Source organism: Geotrypetes seraphini, chromosome 7, assembly GCF_902459505.1.
Source record: "Geotrypetes seraphini chromosome 7, aGeoSer1.1, whole genome shotgun sequence".
Lineage (NCBI taxonomy): Eukaryota > Metazoa > Chordata > Amphibia > Gymnophiona > Dermophiidae > Geotrypetes > Geotrypetes seraphini.
The window spans coordinates 85,110,896-85,137,154 of record NC_047090.1 but is presented as its reverse complement, the minus strand read 5'-3'; positions in this window follow the sequence as shown (position 1 = coordinate 85,137,154).

Here is a 26,259-nt window from a genome sequence, read left to right as displayed (position 1 = left end):
TTGCAGAGACCCTTTTCTCTCTATTTTGGAGACTGGGGTTTTCATTCGGACAGTTTTTTTTTTCCTGTCGAAGGTAGTTTAGGCTTTCCATGTTAATCAGAAAATGTGCTTGCCTGCTTTTCAACCAACAGATTCCAAGACACAGGACCGCCTGTTGAAGAAACTGGATGTGCGAAGAGTTCTTATGCGTTATCTGGGGGTCACCACCAAGTTTCATCTTTCTGACCATTTGTTTATGTTGACTCATTCAGTTAAGCAGGGTGCTCCTGCTTCCAAGGCCATGATTTCCAGGTGGATCCTTAGGGCCATTATGTCAGCATGCATTATTTCTGGAAACAGTCTCCTGTTTCCATCAAGGCACATTCTACCAGGAGTGTGGCTTCCTTGTGGGCTGCAGCTTGAGCTGTCTTTCCTGAGGAGATTTGCAGAGCGGCAATGTGGTTATCTTCACACGTTTGCCAAGTTCTATAGAATGGACGTGGTGGCAAGACAGGACTCCTCCTTTGGGTTCGTGGTCTTAATTGTCGATGCAGCAAGTCCACCCTAGATTTTTGGGGCACTGCTTCTGTACCTCCTTACTTTCTAGAATGGCTCACCTATTGCACTGAAAAAAGAGATTATGTATTTATCCTGGTAAGCTCTTTTCCAGTAGATAGGTGAGACATTCTAGACTCCTGCCCTGTCTTTCCTGTGCCTGCTTACAGTTTTCAGTCTGTTTGCGTCTCGGTCTTTGAGGGCTGGGAAGAATTTGTATATATGTTTCAATTTATTGGGGAGTAGTTTCTGAGCTCCTTTGAAGCCTGTGTTGGCGGTTAATGGTACTGTTTAGTTACTTTTGAGCAGAACAATTTGTTTAAGCCTGTTGCTACAGGTGTCTCTACTTCACGTGTGTTGGGTGGCTCTACATACTTGGGTACTAACTGAAGGTGGAGCTAGAGAGCCCAGTGAAGTATAATAGAGGCAGAGTGAAAAATCCTTCTGCAGCAGCATGCAGCTATGGGGAAATAACCCTATTGTCCAGAATGTCTCACCTATCTACTGGAAAAGAGCTTACCAGGGTAAGTACATAATCCCTTTTTTTTCTCATCTGTGTTTCTTCGCTATCTTTCTGTCTCATAAAGTTCAAAGAAGGCATCTTCTACTATGCATGTCTATAAAGTATTTCATACATCTGAAAGCACTTTTGAAATAAGAAAAATATGTCACCAGTTCTATAAGTTGGCTATATAATGTGTTGCAGGTATCTTTCCCGACAAGCTCAGCAGTGTTTACATTAATTTTACTGTAAAGTAAAAAAAAAAATCTTTAACTTATTTTTATTTCCTAATATTTAACCATTTGCTTTTTCCCCCAGTGGTTATAAAAACAACAACTGCAGTGTCATCCAGTTTCTGGAATTTGCCCAAAAAATTAAGATGCCTGTGACTGCTAATGATTGTTTTGGGTTTGCCCGCTCAAGTAATTGACCATTAATTATAATGCCAATAGACAGCAGCTTTATTAAACTAACATATTAGGCCTAAATTTCATTTATATCTGTTTTGTATTTATTATGGGTTCATAATACTGCACTATTGTCAACCATGATGAATTATTGTAAGCAAGTCAGCACATAGTGGAAGTCAAGTGCATTCAAATACTACTCAGTCAGAATTGAATTTGGCATGATAGCCTCATAAAAGGAGCTTCAATTCAGAGTTTTGCATTTGCCCGCTCTAAACTTGTCACTTGTAGGTGCTAAAGAGCTTGTTGTGTTGGTTTAATTAGTCAACAAAATCGGTCCTTCCTTGATTGCGTGGTCGTATCACATATGTTAACACTTCAACGGTTGATGGAGATATTAACAAGTGACAAGAGTCTCTTGGTCTATGGACTTTAAAAACAAGAGAGAGGGAGGGAGCAAAAGAGGAGCTCTTCCACATAATTTCATTTGTCCCTGCCAATATTTATTAGATCATGTAGTCCACACACTGCCAGGGAAATGAAGACAACACAAACATTTTCCAGGGTTCTGCTCATCTGTAGCTTATAGAAGGGCCAGTGGAACAATTGATGGGAGTAGAAGATAAGTGTTTGCTACTATAGCTTACTGATTCATTATTTGATACAGTTTGCTCCAGACCTCCTTTGAGAGTTTTTTTTTTCTCTTAAAGATAATTTATGAGAAGAACAGAGAGGTTCTTGAAAATGCTATAGCAACTGCAGTTGAATGATGCCAGTCAGACACTCAGAGACATAGCCACCGGGGGCCTGTAAATAGGGAGTTTGCATTTGTATGAAGAAACGTATTCATTAAGCATTCATCAGAGCCCTATAAAATATTCATATTAATTGTCAATTAAAGAATAACAACAAATCTTCAATAATCAGAATGGCTTATTACCAGGAGAGTGTGTGTGGGGGGGAGGGAGGGGTTAGAGAAAAAGTTGATCCTCTGGAAGTCCGCAAAAGGATGTGTCTATCCACTTTTTGTATAGTAGCAAAAACAAAAGGGAAGTTCAGGCTTTGTAAGCTCTGCTTATTCTTTTGCTCTGATTTTTTTTTTTTTTTAATCTCTCTTTACATTGGCAGACATGAAGCCTACAGTTTCCACCATGGGCAGAAGCAAGGAAGAGATCTTTTAAGGAAAGATATTGTATTTCCGTTCCATTTCTTATCAAGGAAGCACCACATGCAATGAAAGATAACAAGCAATTTGCAGCAGTAGTTAAATCATATATATATTAAAGTACAATAATCAAAATATGTTATATAGGTTACTGCAGTGGGGTAAGATCCTAGGAAACCAGGTTTAATTCCACTATGGCTCCTTGAGACCCTTGGCAATTCACTTAATTCTCCAAAAACTTAGATTGGTCCAAAAACATAGATAGTCAGCTCACTAGGGACAGAGAACGTACCTGTGCATAATATATGCAGGAGTACAATTGTGGAATACCCTTGTTGGCCAAATTCGGAAATGCAGTGATAGGAGTTCATTCAGAAAACTGTTAAAAACGCAACTATTTGTTGATGCATTTCTTTGAATATTGATTTTTTATTGTTGTAAGAATTAATTCTGTCTGTTTCTACTTGGCCTGATTTGTTTTAACATTTTATGTATATGTAACCATTTTGTAAACCGTTTTGATATAAAATGGTATAGAAATTTTTAAAATAAATAAATAAATATGCAAACCGTTTTAATTGTACCACAGAAAAGTGGTATATCAAATCCCCATCCCTTTAACTTTTGATTTAAAAACATAGTCGATGTTCAAATTAATTGTACCTGCCAGCATTTGCTTTGCATCTGCTTCCATGTAGGTATCATGGAAACAGGTTTGTACACACAGTGCATGTTTTGATACTTATTTTCCAAGGGAATCTCCATGGGGAGTTTCCCTTTCAAAGTGGACGTGTGGGTACAAAGTACCATGGGCCTGCAAGCTCCATGCACAAGGCCATTATTGTTCTTTTTGTGTTTTTATCTGCAGGTCACTTTTAATTCAGCATTATAATAATGGTGGAAATATGTAGAACAGCATGATTGGCCAAAATTGGGCTTTTCAGGCTTATGTAGTTTCCTAACAAGAGCTTTCCACTAAACACATACTTATTAGTAGCATTGTTTGAAACAGCCGTAAGGATTTTGAAAGTAGTCTATAATTGTTATAGCTCATAGCACATGAGTATTATGGACTGAGTTCTGCAAAATTCTTCATATACAAAATGACTCATACAGCATAAACAGGCATTTGGAAAGGCTTTCAGAATTACCTGCTTATTAAAATTTTGTTCCCGGAGTCAAGATAATTTCCATAGACATTACCAGTGGCCCCAATGTGTGCTGAGTGACCAAACCAGTCTATTCTAGTCTCAAATATAGCTTCATGAGACCAATTTGTAAATAACCTACATAGCGCAACAAATGTGGATACCTTTAACTTGTTATAGTTAAATTTTGTTATAGTTAAATTTTCAAACAAACAAACCAGGGAGTGTGGGAGTGTGTGGTGCAGTGGTTAGAGCTACAGCCTCGGCACCCTGAGGTTATATGTTTGAATCCCACATTGCTCCTTGTGGCCCTGGACAAGTCACTTAATCCCCATTGCCCCAGGTACATTAAATAGAGTAGGAGCTCACTGGGACAGTTAGGGAAAATGCTTGGGTACCTGAATAATTTGTAATCCAAATAGAATTGTAGGATATGAGGAATATAAATTATTTAAAAAAACAAAAGATTGGAGAGGACAACAAGCCAATGAAAAGTACTTTGAATTATTTATTGGGATGGGCTCTGTTTCGGCTACAGTGCCTGTATCAGGAATCTGATGGTATATCATCTGGTTAAACTGAAAGGAACATACGATCACCATTTATTTATTTAGTTAGTTAGTTAGTTAGTCAATTTTATATCCCATTCTCTCCAACGAGCTCAGAACATACATAAAATAAAGGCAAACAGTTACAGGTTAGCATACAGATTGGGTTATAGGTTAATGTACAAAATATGTAGAAAAAATGGGTTACAATTTGTTATACTTATAATACAGTGTGTTCATCCTAATTTGACATACAGAGAGGATTTCATTTAATATACAGGTTAACTTACATAGTAGACATTTCTTTTTGTAATCATATGGGTAATTTGCATGGGGATTGGGTGAAGAGGTACGTTTTTATTGCTTTCCTGAAGTTCAGAAGTCCTTTGTGGGATCGGATCTGTTGGGGCAGTTGATTCCAGTAGCTTGGTAGGAAATGAGAGTAGGGTCATCGTCTGGCATTTTGGAGTTGGAGGACATAACCAGGGGGTATTTTGAGACATGTTTTCTCCTGGGAACAGAGTGACTTGTTTGGAATGTATGAGGGAAGCTTTAGGGGTCCTTTTATCAAGCTGCGTAATACCGCGCGTTAAACTGCCTGCCACGCTAGCTGCTAATGCCTGCATTGAGCAGGCGTTAGTTTTATAGCCTGTGATGAAATGTCCGACGCACTAACCCCGCTAGCGCGGCTTGATAAAAGGACCCCTTAGTTGAGATGTCCAAAATTCTAATATTTAGGAAGAGAAGGATTTCTCATTGTTTTGATTGGTGAGTTTTTATCAGTAGGATTTGTTCCAGAGGTTTAGCTTGCAAACTGTAGGCTGCTTAATCCCAAAAGGATTATTATCCTTGGTGAATAATGATCATATGTTCCTTTTAATTTATCCAGGCAATATACCATTAGGCTGTGTCGAGTCAGAGAAGATCCCAATAAAGAATTCAAAATACCTTTCATTGGCTTATTATCATCTCCACTGTTGGTTTGTTTGTCAAAATTTAGGTGCCGGGATGATGTGTGCTGTGTGTGAATTCAATAATGGAGTTCTATGCAGTAGAATACTTGGATAAGTCAGACATTTCACATCTAACTTTAAGCTTGAGCACTTACACCATGTCAAACGCTGATATAAGTGCTCATGACTACCGTATTTCCCCATGTATAGGCCGCCCCATTCTATAAGCCACAGAAAATGCCAATTTACCTTGTAAAACTGTTAGATAAGCTACCCCATTAGATGAGCTGCGGTGTTACTGGAGTAGCTGAACTTTTTTTAAATCATCCCCCCGTACCTTTTTAAATCCCCCTTAAATATCTCCCTTGCTGGACGGCTGACGGCTGCCTCCTCCAAATCTCGCTGTGCAGGACAGGAGCGATGTTTTTGATCTCAAACCTGGCCCTGCACCGCATCCTGAATGGCTGCCATCGCGAGAACTGACGGCAGCCATTCAGGAAGCGGTGCGGGGCCAGGCTTGAAATCGAAAAAATCGCTCTTGCCCTAACTGGCAGATATACCTTTTTAAAAAAAAAAAAAAAAAAGTTTAAAAATCTGTCCATTAGTCATTGAAAAGAAGATATTCTGAAAGGTGGTGCTTCTGGGGTGGTTTGTGGATGTGATATAGGCAATGTTACATGATAGTTTTTGTGAGCAAATGATTTATTTGACACGTTGTGAATTAGACCTGTTTTAGAAGTGACTAGTCCAAGCCCTAACTTGTCTTTGGACCCAAATGTGATTTTGCTAAGTCGGAAAACGGAGCGGTGGAATTAGCAGTCTGTGAAAATGAGTGGAGAGTTGCTGAATGGTCTGTTACCTTTGCTTCTCTGCCCCTGTCTAAACATTTTGACCCTCATATTCCTGTCTTACCTCCTCTATGTCTCACCTCCTCAAGTCCATCCATCCTCTGCTGTGTCTCTCGTCCCTTCTGTACCCAGATCCTCATCCCTCCCATTCAAACCCCCTGCTTGTCTTTTGTCTCTTATTGTTGGTCTATTTGTCTACTCTGCTGAATCACTGATGATGTCATCAGCAATGCGGCACAGAACGGCCGGGCGTGAGAAGGGCAGGCTGCGATCCAGCCTGTGTTGCCGACACTGCGGTTTGTTTCCAGGTATTTCGGCAGGCAGTTGTGGTTCTCATGGAAGGGAGAGATGTAAGGTCAGCGAGGGGGGCACATGGGGGGGGGGGTGGCGGGGAACCGCTGCTTCTGGCAACTAGGGCTTATTTTCGGGGGTAGGGCTTATATTAGGGGTAGGTTTTATTTTCGGGGAAACACGGTAATAATAATAATTTCTTGTATACCACCACACCACATAGTTCTAGGCAGTTCACAAAAAAGAAGACTGAACAATCAGTAAAAATATAAATGTTAAGGAATACAAGCATTGGAACAAAATATCAAGTGATAAATTTATCAAACAAATAGGCTTAAATTAATTTTCTGAAAGAATAATAAGACTGAGCATTTGGAATAATTGTACTTAGCCAGGCATTCATTTTGCCTGCCTGGAATGCAAATGTCTTATCCAGAAATCTCTTAAAATGACAAGATTTTATTGTCGGATAAGCAAATAAATGAGTACTTCGAGTGGACTTAATAGACCTATACAGTTCAAAATGAGAGGAAACAAGGGCTCATTGGGACCAGTGCAGAGGCCACAGCATCACCCTAAAAATGAGCAGCACTGTGCAGAGACTCCAAAGCGAAAGTGCAATGCTGCTCCAGCTGATAAGGTGCGCTGTCAGTGGCAACCAGCTGGGACCGGGTGGTTTTCTGACTCCTTCCCTGGCCTGGGGGATTTGGGCTGCTGCCTCCCTCGCAGGCATCCCAGGAGAAGGTGAAGGATCCCAACCCCAAGCATGCGCATATGAGATATGCATACTGGGAAATTCTTGTGCGCATGCACTATGCATGTTCCTCCCCCTTAACTTTCCTATTCTCAGTGCTAGCAGTGCACATATGATTTGCATATTATTAGTGTTAAGAATTGGGAAGTTTGGGTTTTTTTTGTCGCTGCTCTGGCAGTATTTTGGGCACTGTTCCTTACAGCACCAGAGTTATGGACATTGGCCTGTCAGTTACCCTAGGTCAGTGGCATAGCGAGGATAGGAGGAGCCTCCCTACACCCTTCTCACCCCCACTCTACTCTTGTGCTCTTCCTTCCCCCCATGTACCTCTGTAAATCTTCACCAGCATGAGTGGCTTCTCCAGTATGCCACTTGCACCAGCGTTGGGTTTCCTGCTCACATCACTTCCTGGCCCCGTGACCTGGAAGTGATTCAGAGGGGAACCAGGCCGTTGTGAGCAACAGACAGGAGAAGGTGCTCATGCTAGCAAAGATCTACAGAGGTACAGGGTGGGTGCAAGTGTTGTGGGCTGGGGAGGAGAGGTTCTGGCACCCCCATTGAGACGGCGCCCGTGGCCTCCCCCCTTTCTATGCCACTGCCCTGGGAATCTGCACAGCTTTTTCTTCCTTTCTCTTTTGTTTTCTTCTAGCTCATCAGAGCCACTGCTGAAAGCCTGGCATCATAAGCCTTCATTTGCAATTCCTGGTGCTTTTCCACCTATTTTAATAGACCCTTCCGAGGCCAATATCCAGGCACCAGTCCTGTTTCATGAGCTCTAATCCATCTACTAGCTGTCATCTTTATTAATGACCATGACTGTATCCTTCCAGGGGTTATGCATTCTATCTCAGAGCATTTCCATTCCATGCCCCAGCAGTTGCAGATGCAGAAAACTTGATTTGGAAATTGAATTAAAGATCTTCCGCACATCAACTCACAACACTGCCTCTGAGCCACTAGGCTTGTCCAGGTAACAAAATCAAGCCCACACTTGTGGCCGGGTATGTAAGCAATCATGAATAGACAGGAGATTAATTAGCATTGTGTCTACTGATCTATTGAAAGAAACTTTGTCTTGGGGAAATAATGCCTCACCCAGAGGAAATTATTGATAACAAAAGAGGAACCAAAGACTCTTTTTTTTTCTTTTCTTTTTTTTTACTTTACCCCAAATCAGTTCTTACATTTTTTCTGCATCAAATATGAGAAAGGGGATGAGATTTGATATAAGTATATTGTCTTTTTGTGGTTATGAACTGAGAAGGAAGAAGAAAAATTGAATTAAGTTGAATATTGAAAGTTAATGCCAAAGAAGGATGTAGGAAACACAACTAGAATGGGGGACAAAAGGTCTGAATAAGGGCACCAGAGCAAGAAGTCAAACTGTATCAGAAAAATAGCTCTGGGCAACTTCAATATTTCAAATGTTGTTCATAAACATATAAAGTCCTAATCCCAAAAAAGTGGTTGAATGGCATATAACTTCACAACAAAGAAAAATGAGAAGACCCAATGATCCACAGTGAAAACAATCCACCGATGAAAACAAAAACAAAAAACTGTGGATACAGATGTTCTGAAGATAATTTATTATACACTGACATATAAAAACATGAAAATTCAATGAAAAAAGTATAATGATAAAAAATACAGTGGTAAAAATCTAACTGGACCCTATATGGTCTGTGTTTCGGCGAACACGCCTTCCTCAGGGGTCCTTAAAGGTAATAATGAATAATGGTAAAGAGAAAGATGAAAAGATAAGAAGTGACTGTGATGCTAATCTGGAGGTAATAATGAATAATGGTAAAGAGAAAGATGAAAAGATAAGAAGTGACTGTGATGCTAATCTGGAGCATGCATATTAGTGTCTATACTCGATTGCAGGAGTGAGCCAAGTGTGATCATGCTATATAGAGAAGCTTGAAACATCAACAAGAAACATAAGAGGAAGAAAATTATGCCAAAAAAGGCCGAAAAGAAAAAGTGCCATGGTATGTATTAGAGTTTAAGATTAAGCACTAAAATCTATAAAGTGTCTGAGAGAAGCCATAAGAATGAAAAGTTAATAGGATAAAGCAACCATAGTGCATGTCTGATTTTGAAAACATGAAGAGGTATATGGCGCAATGTAATAGTGAGAAGACATTATAAATACCAATTGTTTGCAAACTCACATATAAAGAATTGGACTGAAAACAGTCTATTGTCTTTAAACCATATAAAAAAGACATAATATTCAAACATGAAAAAGCCATAATAAGACATAAACACATAGAATAATACAATTAAAATAACAGAATAAAATAACTTATTTCTAAGGCAGCAGGACAATCAAAGCTATCAAATTACTAGACAAATCATTTCGTTAAAAGACGTGAATAACATTATATAATGAAAATTAATGTTATCAAATGCATGTTGTACTTTTAAAATTAAAGAATATGAAATATGTGAAGCATGGTCGCGATGAAGACAGATAAAATATAATGCACCCATAAAATGAACGAAACAGAAATGTGAATGGATTATGTATATGAACCAATAATAAAATAGCAAACTGAATGATCATACTCATGAACACTCTAAAGGCAATGAAAGTAAGACATGATAAATTGAAATCCATATATAACAGTGCATTAACAACCATGTGAGGTAAAAATAATAGTAACAGGTGCAAATATGGCATGACAATGATAATAGTATATGACCAAACAACCATGGAATAAATAAAACAAAGGTTTAAATACATCATAACTTTACACACACAAAACCAGCTTGCTAAGGACCTCAGTGTTGCACAGAAAGAGTGAAAGGCCAAGATAGCCAACCATCACTGGCTACCAGCTACTGATATCCAATCAGAAGGGCAAACACATCATAGGAACAAAAACTCCCATAAACTGTGATATAATTCTAAAGCACAGTATTGAAACTCATACATTCTGTAATGTAAATGTTAAAAAAAACAGAGTATTTATCTTTGCAAGCGTAGTCTATAGGGGTGCCTGAATGGCAAACCGCCCACAATCCAGGTGGAAATGAAAACTGCTGCTGTTTATATCACCCTTCTTGTGATCCTTCCCTTTCTTCTTCCTGCCTACCCTAGTCCCTTCCCTGGTCTGGCAACTCTCGCCTTCAAGTTTCAAGTCTCTTTATTTTTTATATACCGTCTATCAAAACAAGTGTCTAAATGGTGTACAATATAAAAAGATTGAAGAAAGCAATAAAATAGATAAATAAAAGCAATATTTTATCAAATATTAAAAATACTAGACGGATTCATATTGACATACATGGAACAAAAGGGAAATTGGGGAGGGGAAGGTTGTTTAAAAATTAGTAAAAAAGGAAGGTAAATGGGGAGTGGTAAGACATTAGGATGGGGATCGCATCAAAAGAAGCGTTTGGTGTTTCAAGGCTTCACAAGAGTTAAAGGCTTGAGAAGTGGGAGCTGGTACTAGAGAGTATAGGCGTCTTTAAAGAGAAAAGTTTTAAGTTTGGCTTTAAATTTTTAAGAGAGTTCTCTAATCGAAGATCTAATAGGAGGGCATGCCACAGAGAGGGAACTGTGACTGAAAAAATGGATTTGCGAGTGGTATCGTAAAACAGTTCGCATATTGATGGTATGGAAAGTAGGTTTTGATTGTTAGATCAGAGGGCCCTGGATGATGAGTATGCCTCTCCCTCCAGTAGTTCATCTCTCTCCTTCCTTTTCTCCCTTCTTGTAGTCTGGTATCTCCTCTCCTTTTCTTCCCTCCTCCTCCTCCTATTCCCTACCATGGTCTGGTATTTCTGTCCTCCCCTTTCCTGCCCGGAGGTCTGGCATCTTTCTTTTCTCCCTCTCCATCCCCTCGGTCTAGCATTTCTCTAATACCCCCCCCCCCCCCCGCATGACCCCCCTGCCTTTCTCCCCTCAGCGGGATCAGGCAGCTGCTCTTTCATCCTTCAGGCTGCCTGCAGCGTGAGTGAACATGCTGCCTTTGGTGGTCCATAAGCTTTCCCTCTGCTACTGCTTCCAGCCTATGAGGGGACAGGTGACACAAAGCAGTAGCAGAGAGAAAGCTTCTGAGCCGCCGAAGGCAGCATGTGTTCGCTCACACTGCCGGCTGCCCGAAGGATGAAAGGGTTGTGGAGATGGATCCCAAAGAGGAGGGGAGGGGGGATGGATGAAACCCTGCACTGCAGGGAGCAGCTGCATGGCCTGTCCCAAGTTACATCCTGGTGGCGGGAAGTACTGCTCCTGGTTTGCGGCAGCCAATAGCTGATGAGTTGGGCTCTGAAGAGAAGTGCACTGTTGCTCACCTGCGCAGCTTAGAGGGAACATTGCTCCACCCCAATGCCATCCAATATCTTGCCTTCTCACCTCACCACCACTGCTGTATGCTTCTCGAACCAGTAGCAGCGGCTGTAACCTTAAATGCAGTCTTCACGGGACCTTGCTACACCTCCCTGCAGCTGTTGGCTCTGCTCTGGAAGGGAGTGAACCGTGAGCTGGAGGGAAGTGCAGAAAGGTCCTGGGATGACTGAATTTAAAGTTTACTGCTGCTGCTGGTTTGGAAAGTAGCACCGGCAGAGTAGGGTGTGAGGTTCCGGACCCAGTGGGCCAGCTGTGCACTCCCTTAGAGCATGCACACGGGGCGGACCACTCCTCCCGCCCACCCCCACTTGGTACGCCACTGCCTACCACTTCGACATAGATGTGTTCTCCAAGGTGCCTACCAGAAAGTAGGCGTGGTTAGGGACGGATTCTGGGCAGATTTGGGGCATAGTTTTGACTTTAGCACACTCATTTAGGCCAAGAAAACCCTGACATAACTGGAGTGCACCTAAGGTTTCATTGCCTATCAGTTCCTGCTTAAGCGCTACTAAGCATGATTCTATAAATGGCGCCCAGCAGATGATTTAAAATTGTGCTTTTTGGCGCCTAGAACTTAGGCACTGTTTTTAGAATCAAGGCCTAAGGGTTCTTGCACTAAGCATGTGACAATTTAGCTGTATCGATCAATTAGTTCAGAACATGTCCACTCTCTGCCCCTATACCTGCCCCCAGCACCAAAAATATATCTATTTTTAGCATGTGTGTAGCATGTACCACAGGACACCTCATTGTGCCCCACTGTAAGCCATTTTTTGTTGCAGTAAGCAAGCAGTAGTTCATACTGTAGCTTAGTAAAATGTCCTCTTGATTTCTATATATTAGCTACCCTTTGATTTAAGTTCTCAACTTTTGTATTTAAAATTCTTCACTGGATGAATTGGAAGTATCTTTTTAAATTTGTTTTTCAGTACCATTCAGTTCAAGTCCTCCAATCACATTCAAAATTAGGGTTGGCTATTTTGTCTCGCCAATCTGCTGAAGAATAGAAACTGGCTTCAGCTCGGCACTGGATGATTTCTGAAGCAGCAGCTCAAGTTTGGAATAGATTTCCAACCAAAATCAAATCTGAGTCTTGTTACTTTTTATTTTAACCCTTTACTTAGCAGATAGTGAAACGGCTGCTTTATGTAACTTAGGGCTCCTTTTACTAAGGTGTGCTAGTGTTTTTAGCGCATGTACAACATTAGCCGAAAAATTACCGCCTGCTTAAAAGGAGGCAGTAGCGGCTAGCGCGTGGCATTTTAGCGCGTGCTATTTCACGCATTAAGGCCCTAATGCATCTTTGTAAACGGAGCCCTTAATGTTGAGCAAGAGAAACAGTGCTAAGTAATAGGCATTTGGAGATGCAAATCTCCCATTAGAGCCATAGAAGACACATGTTGCTTCTGAGCAACAATGCCAAATAAAAGTTGAAAATATAGTTGTTTGAGAACATGGTTAGCTTGTAACCTGTGATTGATAAGGAAAGAGAGGGTGACATTTTTAAAAATTATTTTTAATGCAATTGATATGATTTTTATTGTATTCATTTGTTTTGCAGGTGGAGAACCAGCTGCCTTGTTGAGAAAACTGGATGGAGCAGACTCTTAGGGCCTCTTCTACTAAACCGTGCTAGCGGTTTTAGCGCCGGGAGCCACGCTGAATGACCCGCGCAGCTCCCGACGCTCATAAGAACTCTATGAGCGTCAGGAGCAGCGTGGGCCATTCAGAGCGGCTCCCCGCGCTAAAACCACTAGCGCGATTTAATAGAAGAGGGGGTTAGTCTGCTGCCATTTATTATTAAATGATGTGTAAAGGGTTATAATTTTATTTCTTTATTTTAGAATTCCGTGCCCTGAAGCAGACATTCATAAGCGAAACATGCATGGCGGCGGCTGTTAACATTAAAAGAAAAAACCAGTTGGCAAGTTGGTGTTGAATCAGAGAACACGCCACACTTACAGAGAAGTGCTATAAATATATCCACAATAAGTTATAAGGAGGCATAGTGGCGTTAACTCTAACGGAAAAGTTTACCCCCCCCACACACCTTTTACAAAACCGCAATAGCGGTTATTAGCGCAGGCTGGCATGCTGAATGCTCTGTACTGCTCCAGACACTCATAGGAACTAAAAAACACTATCATGGTTTTGTAAAAGGGGGGTTAGTTAGAGTGCAGTTTCTGATGTCTCTATAAATATGAAGGATTCAGTTGTAAGAAGAAAGCTGTTTGTTACAAATTCATACTGTTATAATAGATTATTATCTGTTTTAAATGAAACATTTTGATAAACCAGATTGAATATTTGTGACCAGCTTAAACCATTTATTATATAGCAGAACACGGAGGCACTGGGCACAGGGCAGTTCATGGATGGAGCAAGGGTGGACCTAGGAGTTATCTTGGCACCTCTGATATCCAGTGCTGTTGCTTAGATAACATCTAAGCAGGTTGGACAACTTAAATAGCACTTAACCTGCCTAGGGCTAGATGCACTAGTCTCCGATCGTCTAACGATCGTCGCTAAACTGCTTTGAATGGTTTAGCAACCCGATGCAGAAAACAACTCACCATGTGGTTTTCCATGCGGGTTGAGGACGAATCAGGAATAGGTAGAAGATTTAAATTAGATTAGAGAAATTTTAAATCAACAGAGCACATAGGGGGCCGATGTAGAAAATTGAGACCAATTGTGGTATGACTCCTTCGATATTCTCAAGTCATGGAAATTATGCAGCAAGCATGTTTGAAATCACCTCTGCAATTTGAAGGTAAAACTGTTTTGCTTGTTCCAGATTTAAGTAAGCAAACAGCTAAACGCCGCGAGCAATTATTTGAATACAGGCCCAAATTAAAACAAATGGGCACGAAGTATGGCATATTTTGCCCAGCTGTGCTCAGGGTAACTTACACCAAAGAAGTTTTCTAATCCATTGGATTGTGCCGACTTCCTGGAAAAGGTATCTCCTAGCGGTATAGATGAAACATGATATAGTGCCTGTGTTTGAAGGTATTGACAAAATGTTACTCAGGTGACTGCACTGGTGAATTATTTTCTCTTATTCTACTGGATTAGTTTCACCGGCTATTTCTCTGGTTGCATCTGTGGACTAGCTATCCAATATTAAGGTGCATTAACATGTTATTGGTTAATTTTACACCATAAAGTGTATAAGTGTTATTTCACATTGGGACAATTTCCTCTATAGGAGAATCACATGACACATCATGTAAAAGACCCCTGACACAGGATGCAGGCTGTCGGGTCATTGTCAAATAAAGAACATTGAGTCCCAATTCTCAGATAACTCACACTTAGCGTTACCCTTCTCCTCCACTGCTAATTCCAGACTTCGTTCCTTTCATCTAGCTGCCTGGAATAAATTACCCAAGTTTGTCCAACAAGCCCCTTCCCTTCCCTTGTTTAAAAGTAGACTGAAAACCCACCTTTTTGATATAGCGTTCAATCCTTAACCCTATTCCTCTGCCCTTCAACCCAGCCAGCTGATTAATTGTTCCCCTTAACTGTATCCATGATATCTTGTTTGTCTGTCTTGCCTGTTTAGACTGTAAGCTCTTTTGAGCAGGGACTGTTTTCTTACTCTTTGTGACTATGTACAGTGCTGTGTGCGTCTGGTAGCGCTATAGAAATAATTAATAGTAGTAGTAGTAGTTCTGTAGGCTTGTACACTTTTTTTAATGGTGTAATTGGATTTTTGTGTATTTGTTGGTCTCTTTCTTTGTGCTGACATTGGTTAATGTTAGAAAGGATATTGTCAATTTGGGCATATTAGACATACAATATTTTGATAAGATGTTACTTGAATCTGTGTATTGTTACCTGACAGTGGTAATTCAATTAATAATTCCTTTTCTCGCTCTTTCATGTCATTAACATGTCTCTCTTTAAATGTGAAGGGCCTAAATAACCCGATTAAAAAACAGAAAATATTAGACTATGTTGCTAAATCTCATCCTGATGTATTATTCTTTCAGGATACACATTTTCAGGAATCAGAATCTAAAAAGTTGATTACTAATTGGTCAGTACTGACACTATTTTCTTTGGCGGTGGGTAAAAGAAATGGAGTAGCTATGTTGATTAGGAAAAGATCTGATATACATGTATTATCTCATTCTACAGATACCGATGGTAGAATTATTAAGGCTGTACTAAAAATTATTGGTCTTAAAGGTATTGACCCTGCCTTTTTTGATGATTTAGCAGAATTTATAAATGATGGTACTGGTCTCCCCTGTATTATTGGTGGAGACTTTAATTTAATATTAGATCCTATTAAAGACAGAAAATCTTCTATTAGCTATAGAAAACCTAAAGCTTGGTTCCAACTTCAGAACGTGTCATCATACTTTCGGTTAATTGACCCATAGTGGATTACTCATGAACAAGACAATAAATATACTTTTTATTCATCTCCACATATGTCATATACAAGGATTGAGTACTTTCTCGTAAGTGTGGATTTAATTACATATATGGGTGTAGCTGAAATCAGTGAAATCGTAGTCTCTGATCATGCTATGATTTCATTACAATTAAAAGATGTGTGAACCTTCCCTACAAAAACAATGGAGATTTAATATATCTTTGCTTCAGGATATGGAATTTATTGAATATACTACAAAAACAATAGATCATCATTTTTTGCTAAATAGAGTTGAAGATATCAATTGGATTAATCTATGGGATACCTTCAAGGCATACATTAGAGGCATAATAATATCCTACTCAGCATTTAAAAAGAAAAACACACTTAAACAACTGGAACTGAGTCATATGGCTATGCCTAGTGACATTAACTTATTGAAACAACTACAAGCTAATGGATGGATGATGCCACTGACCCCTGGCAACATGCACAGTGAGGAATCAACCCTGTGATGTATCATGGTGATACCTCTGAGGGTCCGTTAGCATTGAAATCTATTTTGATTATTCCGTTGATAAGCGTGAGTCTATGGAAAAGGGCATAGAGGATATACCCTTCTCCTATCTATATATGTTCAATTTTTCTCGCACAAAAGTTCATAGTATAAATTTATAGTGCAGCTCACCAATTGTTCCTAATTTTTGGCATGTGCTAATTCCATTTGCCCATGCTAAACTTTAATAAAAGGACCTCTAAATGAGCTGCTATGACACAATGCAAAACAGTCCTTAAAGTATGAAATTCTCAATAATAGGTAGGTAACTTAATGAGGTTTACTTACCTTTTCTTGATCATCCTGGGAGCAAAATTTCATAAGTAATTTTGCTATATAATTCATTTGCTTGGATAATAAAGTGGTGCAGGAAAGAGGCCACTAATCCTTGGAAATCCTGCTGGTTAGTCCATTGGCCTCTCAGGCCTAGATTCTCAGAAATTTGCATTAAAAACCGGCGGCTACTGTCACAGGCGTTTATAATAGTGATTTAAAAAAAGCAAGCCATTCTCCTAAAAATGCTCATGCAAATGAGATTGTCAGAGATTAGCGAAGATTCACTAAATTTGCATGTGCCCATCGCTGGTGATAGCGATGGGCACATGCACAGAATAAATGCATTTTAAAAAACCCAAGAACAAATTGAACCACTGAAGTTAGGCAACCTCCACCTGACAGCAGGAGAGATGCCCACTCTCTCCCGCCGCCAAGCAACAGCCCCTCGGCAGCGGGAGAAATGTCTACTCTCTCCCACCGCAAACACCCCCCCCCCATCCCAACTAGTAATAAAAGCATGAAAGACAAAATGTAATCTAACATATAAAAGATTTATCTGGGCAGTGAGGGAGAGGAGCAGACAGGACCACACTTCTATAAAGTTTTACATACCGGAAATAATCCATTTCAAGGAAAAATTGGTACAGTAATTGTAATTCATACTGGCAACTGGACTAGCTTGTTTGTAACAAAGACCAGTTCAGTATACCTTATTCATCTGCCTTCAATGTAACCAGGTGCATAGCGATAGAGGGAGGCACCCAGGGCAGTGGCAACCGGCATTGCTGCACCTTGGGCACCCCTGCTTTTCCTCACCACTCGAGCACCTCCTGTGTATCTCTTGAAATGTTTGCCAGTGAAAGCAGCATCTTCCACCTCTTGATTGCGTTGGCCTCGGCTCCCTTCTGATGTCATGTCCTGGTCCCACGACCAGCAAGGGGAGGACAGAGAGGAGGAGAGGCACCAGTACTCTCACCCAGAGGGTGCCTGAAGCGATCTGCCACCATCCTCTTACTGCACCATTTAATGTAACCTTTATTTATTTATTAATTTTTACATACATATCAAGCATTATAACTTGTACAAAAAGCAATAAAGTCAAATGTATTTTTCGCATTAGGAAAAAAAATCATAAATTTCTCCAAAAAGAAACCATAATAACGGCTTAAATTAGCTCAAGTCCTCCTATATAAGATCCAAGATAAAAAATAGCAAGAAAAAAAGAAAAAGGCAAGGAAAAGCTAAAATAAGCTATAGAACTGAGAAAAAATATCATGCTTTAATCTAAAGAGCTCAAGTTGTTTCTTTCTCTAAATGTGATAACGACAGAAAAGTTGTTAAGTGAAAGGGTTCAAAAAACACATATTTAAGTGTGCATTGATATCTATATATATAAAATCGGATGTATGTATGTATGTGCCGCGATCACGCAAAAACGGCTTGACCGATTTGAACGAAACTTGGTATGCCGATCCCTCACTACCTGGGGTGATATGTTCTGGGGGTCTCACGGCCCACCTGCACATGTGGGCGGAGCTACAAACATAAAATCAGATTTCACCCATTCATGTCAATGGAAAAAATGTAAAACAGCTGCCAACGCAAAAACGGCTTGCCCGATTTGAACGAAACTTGGTATGCAGATCCCTCACTACCTGGGGTGATATGTTCTGGGGGTATCGCGGCCAACCTGCACACCTGGGCGGAGCTACAAACAGAAAATCAGATTTCACCTATTCATGTCAATGAAAAAATGTAAAAACTGCCTCCGCAAAACCGGCTTGCCCAATTTGAACGAAACTTGGTATGCGGATCCCTCACTACCTGGGGTGATATGTTCTGGGGGTCTCACGGACCACCTGCACATGTGGGCGGAGCTACAAACATAAAATCAATTTTTCACCCATTCATGTCAATGGAAAAAATGTAAAAACTGCCTCCGCAAAACCGGCTTGCCCGATTTGAACGAAACTTGGTATGCGGATCCCTCACTACCCGGGATGATATGTTCTGGGGGTCTCGCGGCCCAACTGCACACGTGGGCGGAGCTACAAACATAACTTCAGATTTCACCCATTCAAGTCAATGGGAAAAATGTAAAAAGCTGTGGGACCGATTTGAACTAAACTTGGTATGCTGATCCCTCACTACCTGGGGTGATATGTTCTGGGGGTCTCGCGGCCCACCTGCACACATGGGCGGAGCTACAAACAGAAAATCAGATTTCACACATTCATGTCAATGGAAAAAATGTAAAAAACTGCCATTCTCACAGTAATTCCAACTACCTGGGGTGATATGTTCTGGGGGTCTCGCGGCCCACCTGCACACGTGGGCGGAGCTACAAACAGAACATCAAATTTCACCCATTCATGTCAATGGAAAAAATGTAAAAAGATGCCATTCTCACAGTAATTCAAAAACGGCTTGACCGATTTGAACGAAACTTGGTATGCAGATCCCTCACTACCTGGGGTGATATGTTCTTGGGGTCTCGCGGCCCACCTGCACACGTGGGCGGAGCTACAAACTGAAAACCAGATTTCACCCATTCAAGTCAATGGAAAAAATGTAAAAAGCTGTGGGACCGATTTGAACGAAAATTGGTATGCAGATCCCTCACTACCGGGGGTGATATGTTCTGGGGGTCTCACGGCCCACCTGCACATGTGGGCGGAGCTACAAACAGAAAATCAGATTTCACCCATTCAAGTCAATGGAAAAAATGTAAAAAGCTGTGGGACCGATTTGAACGAAACTTGGTATGCAGATCCCTCACTACCTGGGGTGATATGTTCTGGGGGTCTTCCGGCCCACCTGCACACGTTGGCCGAGCTACAAGCAGAAAATCGGATTTCACCCATTCATGTCAATGGAAAAAATGTAATAAGCTGTGGGACCGATTTGAACGAAACTTGGTATGCAGATCCCTCACTACCTGGGGTGATATGTTCTTGGGGTCTCGCGGCCCACCTGCACATGTGGGCGGAGCTACAAACAGAAAATCAGATTTCACCCATTCAAGTCAATGGAAAAAATGTAAAAAGCTGTGGGACCGATTTGAACGAAAATTGGTATGCAGATCCCTCACTACCGGGGGTGATATGTTCTTGGGGTCTCGCAGCCCACCTGCACACGTGGGCGGAGCTACAAACAGAAAATCAGATTTCACCCATTCAAGTCAATGGAAAAAATGTAAAAAGCTGTGGGACCGATTTGAACGAAACTTGGTATGCAGATCCCTCACTACCTGGGGTGATATGTTCTGGGGGTCTCGCGGCCCACCTGCACACGTGGGAAGGGTGGGTTCACCCAATAATGTACATGTTCTTGCTCCTGGAGGTGAAACTAAAAATGTTGTTTATAATCAAGTTTTGTGTTAGTTGTATTGTATTCATTTTGTCAAATATTTCACATTATAATTTGAATATTGTACTTTTTATAAAGTAAAAAAATATTTTCATTCACCACTATAAAGTATCTTTATTTGAATCCATATACAGTGTTATTGCTATAATTAAATACCCGTGCAACGCCGGGCCATCAGTTAGTACAAGATAAAATGATGCCCCCAATTGATATGACACCAGCCCCCTCTTTTACTAAGGTGTGCTAACCAATTAGCACCCACTAAACGCTAACTTGTCCATAAACTAACATGTACGCATTAGTAGAAGAGGGCCCAGGTTTCAAGAGAAGAAATTCACATCTGTGCCTTTGCATCTCACGTGACAAATTGGGAAACATCTGTATTTTAAATCCCCCAAATTTTTTTTGTCTATTCTTTAAAAAAATATCAAAATCCAACCTTTATCTGGTAAGAGGGCCAGTGTTAATATCAACATGGCAGGTCTTGCAATCTCTTTATATGACATCTCCAATAAAATTGAAATATATAATTGTTCCTGATTAGTAATCTGTTGTTGATCTTGACCTTTACTTGGTAGATAGAATACTTGTGAGAACGGGGGTATAGATTATTTAGGCACCTCTAAAGTTTCCAATAGGTATCTAACATTTCCCTAGGAGTTACCGTAATAACCCTAGGAAACTTAATCAATCTCAGATTATTACATCGAGAATTATTCTCTAACATTTCAATTTTTCTTCTAAGGTTTGTATTGTCTTTTATTAAAGACTCCTGAACTTGTTTAAAAGTTCTTAAGTCCTGTTCAGAGTTCTCTATAAGGGATTTTGAGGCATTCATCTCTAGCTTTAAATTTTTAATCTCTTCTGTATGTTCATTAAGTTTCCCTTCTATAAATTGATATAATGGAGATTCATGGACCTACCCAAGTTGGCTACAAGATCCCACAAAGACTCTAGTGTCACTTCAGGGAAATTGTTGTATTGTGGAAAAATGTTCACCATCCTGTTGATTTTCCTGTTGGTCCTCTTTCTTGAGTCGTCCATTCCCAAAAGATGAAAAACCCTCAGTTTCCAAAATAGGGGTCTCCTTGCAATTAAGAAGAGCCCATTTCCACACTCCTGGTTGTTACCTCCTTTGCCTCTGTAGAGAGAATTAACCCACCTTCCGGGGTTTCCTCAGCCCATGGGGAGCTGGTAATCTCAGGATGCGGGGGTAGTGCTCTTATGTTGGGACTCAAGGTTGTATCTGGCCCAAAGGGAGTTGCTTCGGTCCCGCCCTTCACCAGCATCTCCAGCGGGCTAGTCGTTGACACCGTTGAAGTACTCTGCATCCTCTTCACAAGCTTCTCTATGTTGCCGAAGGTAACTGCTCGAGGGGGCCAGCAGTACTCTGGCCTCTTCAGCATTTTGGGTAAATAAGAATAGAATTAAAAGAAAAGGTTGAAAATAGAGGCAGTGGTCAGATGCGTGTTGCTCAGTGCGTATAGCCAGCAGCCATCTTGGATCAAGAACGGGCTACTGGGCTTGATGGACTATTGGTCTGATCCAGTAAGGCTATTCTTATGTTCATGTTTATTTATTCCAATAACTTTGCCAACTCATCTTGTCTGTCTATATGTTTTAACAGTTCATAGTCAGTGGCGTGCGAGACACCAGCGCCCCGACAATCCAGCGCCGACAATTTGGCGCAAGAAAGAAGCATGCTGCGGGAAAATTTATTTTTAAAGAGCTCCACTTTACTGCATAGTGTTTGCGCTACTGTTGGGGGGGGGATTTGGGGGGTTGGAACCCTCCATTATAGAGAAAACGGAACTTTTTCTGATTTTTTGGGGAAAAGTTCTGTTTTCTCTATAATGTGGGGGGTTGCACCCCCCAAACCCCCCAATGGCAGCTCGAACACTATGCAATAAAGTGGGGGGGTCCCCCAAACAACCCCCCCCGTCGGAACTCTTTAAAAATAAGTTTTCCCGCGGCGCGCTTCTTTCTTGCGCCGAATTGTCAGTGCTGGATTGTCGGCGCGCTGGTGTCTGGCGCACGATTATCCCATCACCGTTTTAACTGCACTTGGTCCCTCTGCTGCCTATGAAAGTGTTTCATTTGTATTGTACTGACATTGTCTATGTTTTATGAATGTCTACCATGTTCTTATGATGTGTTATTTCTATTCTGCTGTCATCATATTTCCATGAATATTTTACTGTGTTAGTTTAATATGCATGTTTCAGATACTGTATCACATCATTGCTATTAGGATTTAATTTGCCTAATTTAAATGTATCTCATTGATTGTATTTTACGATGGTTTCTGGTCATTTTACTTTTGTTTATGTAAAGCTATACCGGTTGTATACCATCTTGGGCGAGTCTCTTCAGAAAAGACGGTTAATAAATCCCAATAGATAAATAAATAAATCAATATTTTTCATTATTCAAACAAATAAGACCATCTAAAACATTTACAAAGAAAAGCTGTAAAAGTTTTATACAATACCAGAAACTTCTCTGGCCTCTCCGGTTATTGCCACACTGTTATCATCCTCTGACATTCAAAGAGGGTTTTTTTTTTAAATTCCTGCTAGACACACAGACAGACAGAAATAAGCTGTCATTCTTCCATTTGATAGCCAGACGCTGCCAGTTGTTGCTAGGGCAGTCATGCTGTTAAATTAGGTCTAATGAACGAGTAATTGCTTTAGATATAGTGAACCATTTCAAAGAAAACAAGGATTCTAATTGATTTGCAAGTTGTTTGGCACATTGCATTGTCTGGGAGCTATTGATTAGTCTTCTGAGTTTCACACTGCATGTGTTTCCCTCTATTACGGGAATAGCAGGTTACTGATTACTTTCCTTCTGGGTTTAATGTAGCGGTTAATGTGTACTTTTGTGCTTATGTCATGTCACAGGCAAGGAAGGAATAATATGCAAGTGGGTGGCCCTTTGCTAAGATCGCTCCCTGCTGCTTTGAGCTGTGTACTCCAAGAGGCACTGAAAGGCAGATCAAGAGAAAGGGTTAGAATAGCAGGACTCACAAGTTATGGCCCGAGTCAGGCTAGACCCAGATTCAAAACTTGCCTTTCCCCCCCAGTCAAAGCTTGACATGGTATGAAGCAGTAGGTGGTAAATTTCTTCCTTGTGCCCTTTGATTATATATATAGATTTATGTCATGGATTTGGTGCTTTATACTTGCCAGCAGCGGAAATAGAGGGGAAAGGGGTATTCATTGACTACCACAGTCTTTTTAACGCTCGGATTTTTCAGCTCCCCATTTTCTTATCACCTCCCCTGAAGACCATGTGAAAGAACATCAGTAAAAGGCAGGCCTAGGGGTATAGTTATTATACTGTATATCCTACACCGGCATATATTCCACAGGCAATAAAAGTCATCTTCAAAAACTTGAGCAGTGGTTGTGTCTCTTCTACTTGACTTCCCATGGTTTATTTATTTATTTAAAAAATTTATCAACCGCCTATTCCTAGGCGGCTTTACAAAAGTAACATTCACAGAATGGAACAGACAAAATTTTTTACAAACATCACACATTACAGATCATTCCATATAAACATTGGATTCACAGACCCTCACAATATACTCATCCTAAAACTAGCATTGAGCAAAAAACATCTTTCACTAGAATACTTTTATAAAAAGTGTAGTTTTAAGCATCTTTTTAAACTTCTGAATATCAGATAGAGCTCTCTGCGGTCCAGTTAATTTGTTCCACAGTGTTCCTCCAATGATGGAAATAGCAGAGGTTCGCTTAGTCTCAGAATGTGTTTTTGAAAAGTCCATTAATGACAATCGTATCGCACCCTCAGATCGCAAAGCTCTGAGCGGTGGGTGGATAGCCATAATTTGTGATAGATCCCACGGTAAATGACTTTGTAAACCAGAGTTAGTGTCTTGAAAATAATACGTGATCGCACAGGTAACCAGTGCAATTTCTTCAGCCAAGGTGTTATGTGTTCGAATTTTCTAACACCACAGAATGCTAGTAGACTACAGACTTCATGGATTTTACTGGTCTTTCCTTTCTAGTAAAATATCCTCAAAGTTTAGCTAAAACGCAAGAGAAAAAATATCCCAATGGATATAAGGGAGAACTACTTAAGGATCTCAAGCGCTCACAGCTAGAGGCTCGATATATATTACAAGCTAGTGTCAGCATTCCGAGAATAGAGTAATATATGGCTCTGTTCTTTTCAAACTAAGAAAGGTGCATAAACATGTAAGGTGTGCTTTTTTTTGTTGTTGTACAGCACTTTATAAAGGTAACATACGCACCGATGTGCCTTTATAAAGCAGCCAATCTGAAAGCTCTTGCACAAGGCGGGAGTATCTTTATCCGTGTATGTGCCAGAGATAATCCCACATATATGTGTAGTTTTTGAAACACAACATGGAAAAAAAACCCCAATAGTAAGCCGATGAGATTATTCAAATTGTTTTCTATTGATTAATCTTGCTTCAGGTTGTTAAAAACAGATGCCCAACATGGCCATGTTCCACTTGGGGCTGCTTCGGGGGCATATAAAATGCTTTATTTAATCACTTCAGTGTTGAGCAGCTCTCAATATATTGAATGATCTATAAGCCTGCATCCCAGCTTTTGCACACTCTCCAACTCTCTGGCTTAGGCTTATGACAGAACCACATTCCAGTTCAGCTTTGTTGTGAAACATGCATGAGTGGTATTCTTATTTATATATTTGATTTTTTTTAGCCCATCTTCCCAAAGGAGCCCAGGATGGGTTAAAAATCAGGTACTCAAACATTTTCCCTATCTGTCCCATTGGGTTCACAGTCTATCTAATGGGTAGACAGGTATAGATTCTTCAGACTGTGGGGAACCACAAGTACTAGGGGTCACTCGGAGAAACTGAAAGGGGACAGGTTTAGAACAAATGCTAGGAAGTTCTTTTTTACCCAGAGGGTGGTGGACACATGGAACGCGCTTCCAGAGGATGTGATAGGCCAGACCACATTACAGGGGTTCAAGGAAGGTTTGGATAGGTTCCTGAAGGATAAGGGGATCGAGGGGTACAGATAGAACTAGTGGTAGGTTATAGATAGAACTAGAAGTAGGTTGTAGAAATAGTCAGAAACCACATCACAGGTCACAGACCTGATGGGCCGCCGCGGGAGCGGACCGCTGGGCGCGATGGACCTCTGGTCTGACCCAGTGGAGGCAACTTCTTATGTTCTTATGTTACCTGGAGCAGTGGAAGATTAAATGACTTGCACAGGGTCACAAGGAGCAGCATGGGGTTTGAACCCACAACCTCAGGGTGCTGAGGCTGTAGCTCTAACCACTACACCACGCTTTCCTCCTTGACCCTGATCCGCCCATCCTCTACTGCCAGAAATGCTTAGAAGTGCTTAGAATGCCAGAAATGCTTAGAAGTGCTGCTGGACATCCAGAAAGTTGGTTTAAAAAAATCGGCACTTGGATGTTCCAGCTATTAGGACATCCAAGTGCCAATTTAGGCGAGTTTTAGGATGTCTGGATGTTTTGATTATGAGCCCCATAGCCCCTACTTTTTTGCAAAAAAGTAGGGGCTATGGGGCTCATAATCAAAACATCCAGACATCCTAAAACTCGCCTAAATTGGCACTTGGATGTCCTAATAGCTGGAACATCCAAGTGCCGATTTTTTTAAACCAACTTTCTGGATGTCCAGCAGCACTTCTAAGCTGCTGTACGTCCAGAGCTCAAAGGGGCATCTTAGGAGGCATGTAATGGGTGGGCACGGGGCAGGCATAGACTTGGACATCCTGCAGTGACAATCAAAGCTTTCCCAGGACATCCTAGATCAGTGGTCTCAAACTCAAACCCTTTGCAGGGCCACATTTTGGATTTGGAGGTAATTGGAGGGCCTCAGAAAAAAATCGTTAATGTCTTATTAAAGAAATGACAATTTTGCATGAGGTAAAACTCTTTATAGTTTATAAATCTTTCCTTTTGGCTGTCTTAATAATAATATTGTAATTTATAGCTAAAGAGACATTTGATCAAGAAACTGTTTTATTTTAGTTCTGTGATTATGATAAACATATCGAGGGCCTCAAAATAGTACCTGGCAGGCCGCATGTGGCCCCCAGGCCGCGAGTTTGAGACCACTGTCCTAGATGGACCTTAAATGCCTGGAGTTAG